Consider the following 6,636-nt stretch of genomic DNA (forward strand, 5'->3'; position numbering starts at 1 on the left):
CAAGCAATATCTTTCGCCTTGGCTTGGCAAGTCCAGAGCCTTAGATATAGACAGAGGTACGCAAACTGCGTTCACTTCATGGGGCCAGTCCAATGGCGGCTCTCCTACATAGACTTCTATTGAGTATGGGGACAACCAACTGGGCCTGGACCGCTAGTAGGCAGAAATGCAGTGGACTCAGGCAACAGCCCAGCTTTAATGATCTTAAATCCCTTTATTTTAGATTGTTTTGTAGTAATAAACATTACAGAGACTTTAGTTGTTACTGTACAATACTTGAAAACAGTTGGCATGTTGCACACATGCCTAAAATAGCTCTTATTTGCGCCGCCCTCGTTGAAAACAATGTATTTCCAACTCCAACTTGTCTCAGTTCAGGCTGCATGAACAGCGCTCGAGCGCTCGGTTTCCGCCCCCTCAATATCGTAACTCTTCTATTAGATGGCTCTGGGCAAGTCTAATGAATCGGCTTGTTAAGAAGATTCCCCAAGTTCTACTATGTTTATGATTGTTGATTTCTAGTATAGTTGGTTCCCTTAATTTAGTTCCTTTGATGTGTGCTAACCTCGCGTCACCAGGCTTTCCACCTCAGAGGAAAGGTCTGTGTTACAAAATTTCTGTGTGAACCGGTCTGGAACGGATGATATCGCTACGTCATGTAGCTATTGTTGTAGTATTGTAGTATTGTTTTGTAGTCATCAGGCAGGATCAATCAATCAGAACTTCCTTTTCCATCAAACCGGAAGAATAACAATAAAAGCTCTCGTAGCCTGCAGCTTTTATTGAGAAAAATCGGTTTGAGGGGAAAGGAAGTTCCGGATGACTGATGACTACAAAACAATACTACAACATGACGTAGCAATATCATTCGCTCCAGACCGGATCATAAACCCGAAAATGCTGCCCAGGCTAGATGTGTGCTGAGTGCTTGATTGCTTGTTTAGTTGCACATGTTGCAGTGCTTTGATGTTAGTTTGATTGATCAGTCCCGCACCTTGTAGTGGAAACGTTTGCCAGTGTCATTTTCTGTGCAGAGACGAGCAGCAGTTTTACAGGATCACTTTTGCCAAAGTGTGCGACTGCGTCCATTTGAAGTGAGTTATGTTGGCACTTTATAATAACTATACACTATTAACCATTAGTTACGCATTAGTTAATGCTTAATTAATCATGAATTCATCATTAGTAAAGCATGATTCATACATTACTAAGCATTAGTAAACACAGTTGTAAGCATTTCAACTGCACACTATTAAGCATTAGTTAAGCATTAATAAAATACTTAAGTCATCATTAGTAAAGCTTTAAGTGTTGTATTGCACACTGATAACCTACTCGTGAATGTGCTTAATCATTCTATTCTCATATTTTTGTTAATGATAGATTCAGCCCTTTATAAATATGTGTTTTATCAATTTACAAACTAGTTATTTATGAGTTAACACATAGATTTGTACATAATGTGTGGGTAATAAATGCTTTATAAATACTCTATGAATGATTTATTAAGGTAGTTATTACTCATTAGTTAAGCATTTTGTGGGAACCCATCTAAAGTGAGGACTATCTATGCGATAATAATGAGAAAGAAGCAAAGTTCTTTGCACAGATTTGATGACATTTTATTTATGTTTACATGCTTTATTTATTTTCAATGTTTTATTTTTTTTACCCTGGATGTTCCATCAAAATAAAAATGCAATTTTCTATATCACTGAATCATGTTTTACTAATGATGAATTCATGATTAATTAAGCATTAACTAATGCTTAACTAATGGTTAATAGTGTATAGTTATTATAAAGTGCAATGTTTGACATTGCTGTTTTGTGTTGCATGCAGTTAACTTAATGTTTTATATTTTCTGTCCTGTATGGACAGAAAATAACAAAACTGTAACTCTGTACCCTGCACACAGTGCACAGTGCGTGAAGTAAACAATATACAAAAAGAAGAATTGCATTTTTATTGATGCACCACAGTGATCAGGCCACACTGAACCTTTTACCAGTTACAATTTGACATGGCTGTAAAAACCAAGAGCAACATCCCCAACAACAGGTGTTCAATTTTAGAAGGACTTACAACAAATATTTATTTTCCACCACAGCTGCAGCTGTTGAACAGGGAGAACCTAATTATACTCTGCTAGGAAGGTCTACAAAACTGCTGGGAAGTTGAACAACATGAACCATTGTCTTGTTTGTTCCAACATGTTTAGTTATTTTATGAGACAATGAAAATGTATAGGAATAGATGTAGAAATTAATTTGAATACACAGGATCGATCCAGATATTTTAGAGGTACTCTTTTTTTTGCCTGCAGTATTCAGGCCTGCCTATCTATAATGCTATGTTTCTGATACAGTTCTTGCCTGGTGAGTTTGTGTAGATGAACAAATGTCACCGGCACCGCAGAGCATTGGAGACTACACTGATCAATTCGGGTCAAATGTTCCTCTAGCCTGGGACTAGTTTACAAGTGGATACCCCATGGTCGGGTGGCTGTAAAAAGGTTCATGTTTCCAGGGTTTACTGTCCAGAGAGCTAAAAAGTCTTGGAGCAAGTCATTAGACAATATTGTTTCGCCAGTGCCTTCTGGTGTATAGTACAAACAGTAGAGAGAAATCAACTGAACGAAAGGTACATTGATTCCAACTCTCAGAAAACCACCATTGCTATCATAAAATAAAGAATCTAAATATGCTTTAGATTATAATAATGACAATTAAGCAAACTCTACTTGATGTTGTTATGTAGTAACACACCATAGATAGAAAAAATGATGCCTCATTGGCCGCTGCAGTTCATTGGAGCGAAGTTGGGAACTTCCTAGCAGCGAAGGCGGAAGTGAAGCGGAAGTGACTACTGACCAATCACAGCGTGTATTTTCCGGGACTTCAAATTCAATGCAAATTCAACACCAAAGCAAGTGCACTGGGGAAGAGGGCCTCTGATTGGCCTACCAGCCCTTCTGTGATGCACCCGGAAGCTTGGCAAACTTCCGCTCATGCTTCTTGCCTTGCAAGAAAATAAAGGAATCTCAGGAAAGCTTGCCATGTTGAGAGACACACGCCCCAGAGCATATTTTGGTTTCATTGTAGTATTAATTTGTTTTCTTCATTGCAGTTATTGTCCTCTGATTGGACAATAGATTGGCTTTGAAAAGTGCACAATAAGCCAACTACTTATGCATGCAAGTCATTATAAGGCCACTGAAAAAGAGCCTTGTGAATGTAATGAGATTTCTGCATTGGCATTTTGTAGTGTGTAATGATCGGAGCACCATCCCTCCATTACAGCTTTATGATGATATGTTTATGGTGGTGACTCGGCAATATTAATTATGGTTAGCTGTGCTGAGTATACTGCAGCTGAAGAGAGCTTATTAGAAGAAGAAGAAAAAAAACTCAGGTCACAAACTCAGGTTGCCTACAAAGTGGGGCTCATACACAGAATGAGAAATCATGAAAGTGGACCATTTTTAAAAAGAGGAAACAAACCGTGCCAGTGGGAGCAGTAACTCGTCAGAATTTGGTAGCAGCAGTGAGCGGAGAGCTTTCTGGTGTACTGTTTTGCAGATTTCTTAAAAATATATTTGTATTTAATTTTTCTAAGGAAGTCCAGTTGGACATTAAATACAGCAGATACAAATATTATGATTTTGCTCTGTGGAATTAGTGCCCCCAAAACAAACTTCTTCTTTTTTTATATATAATTTGTATCCCACAATTTTGTAACCCATTTTTCACCCCTGTGTCAATTATCTAATGTGATCCTGGGCTCTACACACCCTCCGCCAACCTGGGGAGAGCAACGGACTTGAACTCCTGCTTCCTTCATGTCCAAGTCGCTCCTTTACACCTGACAGGAGGGAGTTTCCCTGGTTGGACTTAGCCTATAGCGAGTGGAAGGAACACATTATTCCAACCAGTTCCTTTCCCCTCCATCAGGCGCCTCGGCTGGCCAGGGTGAGGCAGTTTAGAGAATGCAAACTCCACACAGAAAGGCCCTTTCGCCAACCCCGCCTCGGGTATGGGCACTGATAACGCGGAGGAGGGGACACGCCGCCAGCACCCACAGCGTCCCGAGCGGGAATCTGTGAGGCGACAGCACTACCAACTGTGCCACTGTGCCCCCCAGCCCAAAACAAACTTCTTGAAAGAGTCAAGAATATTGTATGTAGGCCTATTCATGTATGTATGCACGCACGCACGCACACACACAGTCACACACACAGTCACACATACACACACTCTTTCTCTCTCTCCCCTGAGTCCCCTCCCCCCTTTCCATCAGCACTCATACCATCAACACCTACGTTTGTAGTTGTACCTTGAAGTTTGAACTACTTGCAGCACGTATAAACATAAAATGATGGACTTACCTAAATCCACTAGTTACAAACATTGTATCCATCAGGGTCAAGTCAGCATCTCATGCATGTATGCACACACACACACACACACACACACACACACACACACACACACACACACACACACACACACACACAGGTTTGTGGGCTAAGGACTGTGCTTAATTAGGGATTAGGTTAGGGACAAATCACATAGGATATCAGCCTGGATGGCGGCATACATACATCAGCACAGATTCTCTGTCAGGAAGTGCGTCAGCAGAGTCAGCAGGTTTCTGCATGGGAGGGTGAAACAGAGCCTTATTTTTCAATGAATCACTGCTTTTGGGGGGTATTTTTTTCAAATGACACCAGATTTCCTTTTGGATGATTAGTCACATAGGGGTTCATACACTAAGAAGACAACAGCAGCATTGTGTATTTGTGATTCAGAATAGAAGAGGAGGTAGCCTACTACAGAATGATTCAGAAGGCTCTTTAGGATTTGAGAAAACCTTACAGATTCTATTCATTATTCTTTCTTTTTTTACCGCTGATTAATTTGAAAGACATATTTAATGATTCCTAATTTCCTATTTTTCCTACTGCTACTGCTGCACAGCAAGCAGCAGTAGCAGTAGCAGTAGCACAAGAGCAAGATAGCAGATAGCAAGATAGCAGGCCTCAGGCCTCAGGTCTACCATTCTGAAATTTAATTTAATAATATTTGGACTGCTGGACAGCTGACAGTAGGCTCTCTTTACTCGTAAAAGAAAGAAAATGTCAGCTGTCCAGCAGTCCAAATATTATTAAATTAAATGTAAGAATGGTAGACCATACCAGGCCTGAGGCCTGAGGCTTGAGGCCTATCATACCAGGCCTCAGGCCTGAGGAACAGAAGTGGTCACGTGACTGCGCCATGACACTTTCATGGACACTTTCATGGGAGCCAAACTCACACCGGAAGTGCAATGAATACATGGCAGTGAATGGAGCCGGCTGGACCAGCTCATAACAAACATTACTTATGAACAATTGAGACCTTTTGTAAAGTAATAACTTCTGGACATGTAACACATTATTGTCTGCTGTGTTGCTATTCGATGTGTACACTGTGTAATTTTTTATAGAGGTATGGTATCTAAAGAGCACAAAGTACCTTTCTGAACGCACCAAGTATCGCGAGACTTCCCACCGTTTCCTGTCTGGCAGCCAAATCTCTCGATACTTCGGAGCCAGAAACGATACCTGCTGCTGTTTAGATCCTCAGATAAAATGATATACTGTGCACTCTGTTATTTTCCAGAAGTGATTAGTTTACAAAAGGTCTCAATTGTTCATAAATAATGTTTGTTATGAGCTGGTCCAGCCGGCTCCATTCACTGCCATGTATTCATTGCACTTCCGGTGTGAGTTTGGCTCCCATGAAAGCATCCATGAAAGTGTCATGGCGCAGCCCAGTCACGTGACCACTTCTCTTCCTTCTCAGACCTTCCTTGCCTGGATCCAGCCCAAAGACCCCGCCCACTCTCTGAGTGGACTGCGTCTCTTGAAGCTTTAAGAAAGCTACAGTCTGATAATCAGGCTAGTTCCTGAGAGAAATTTACATTAAAGCACCCATATGATATGAAAGCCTGATTGTTCAAAATTGGTTATTTGTGGGGATAGAAAAAAATATGGGAGCCCCAAAAACAATCAAACATATTATCAGATCCAGGAACTATATCTACTTTACACTATGGAAAACTATTATGTTACAAGTAAAACCTTTCACTTCTTAACACAACAGTGATTATAATTACAATAAAAATGCATCACTATACTGTAATCTGTGAATATGGTGTGGCTTGTTTTCTCTCTTCCAGACCATGTCCATGCAGAACCTTTGAAGACGGTCTCATCGCAAATATTTATTTCAATGAAATAATTGTATACAAGCTTTGCATTGACTTGTCCTTGCCTTTTGTAACTGTTGGGGGTTTCAAAGTTTATACTCTATGTATATTGTGTTATTTGACACAATAACAAGGCAATGTTCCTATACTAATATGAATGCCTTTATTATAAAACAGTAAACATACGTATTTGTAACCCAAACTGTCATGAACTGTGTGAATATGTGAAATTGTGAATAGCAAGGCCTGCACTGTCGTGTTGTATACTGACCTACAGAACATACCAAGAAAGCTGTTGAATACAAACATATCGAAATAAGATGCTAGTTATTGTGAGACAGAGCTCTTTTCTCAGTATTTGGTGGCCCGCAGCCCCCGCTGTGC

This window comes from Electrona antarctica, assembly GCF_951216825.1.
Source record: "Electrona antarctica genome assembly, chromosome: 7".
NCBI lineage: Eukaryota > Metazoa > Chordata > Actinopteri > Myctophiformes > Myctophidae > Electrona > Electrona antarctica.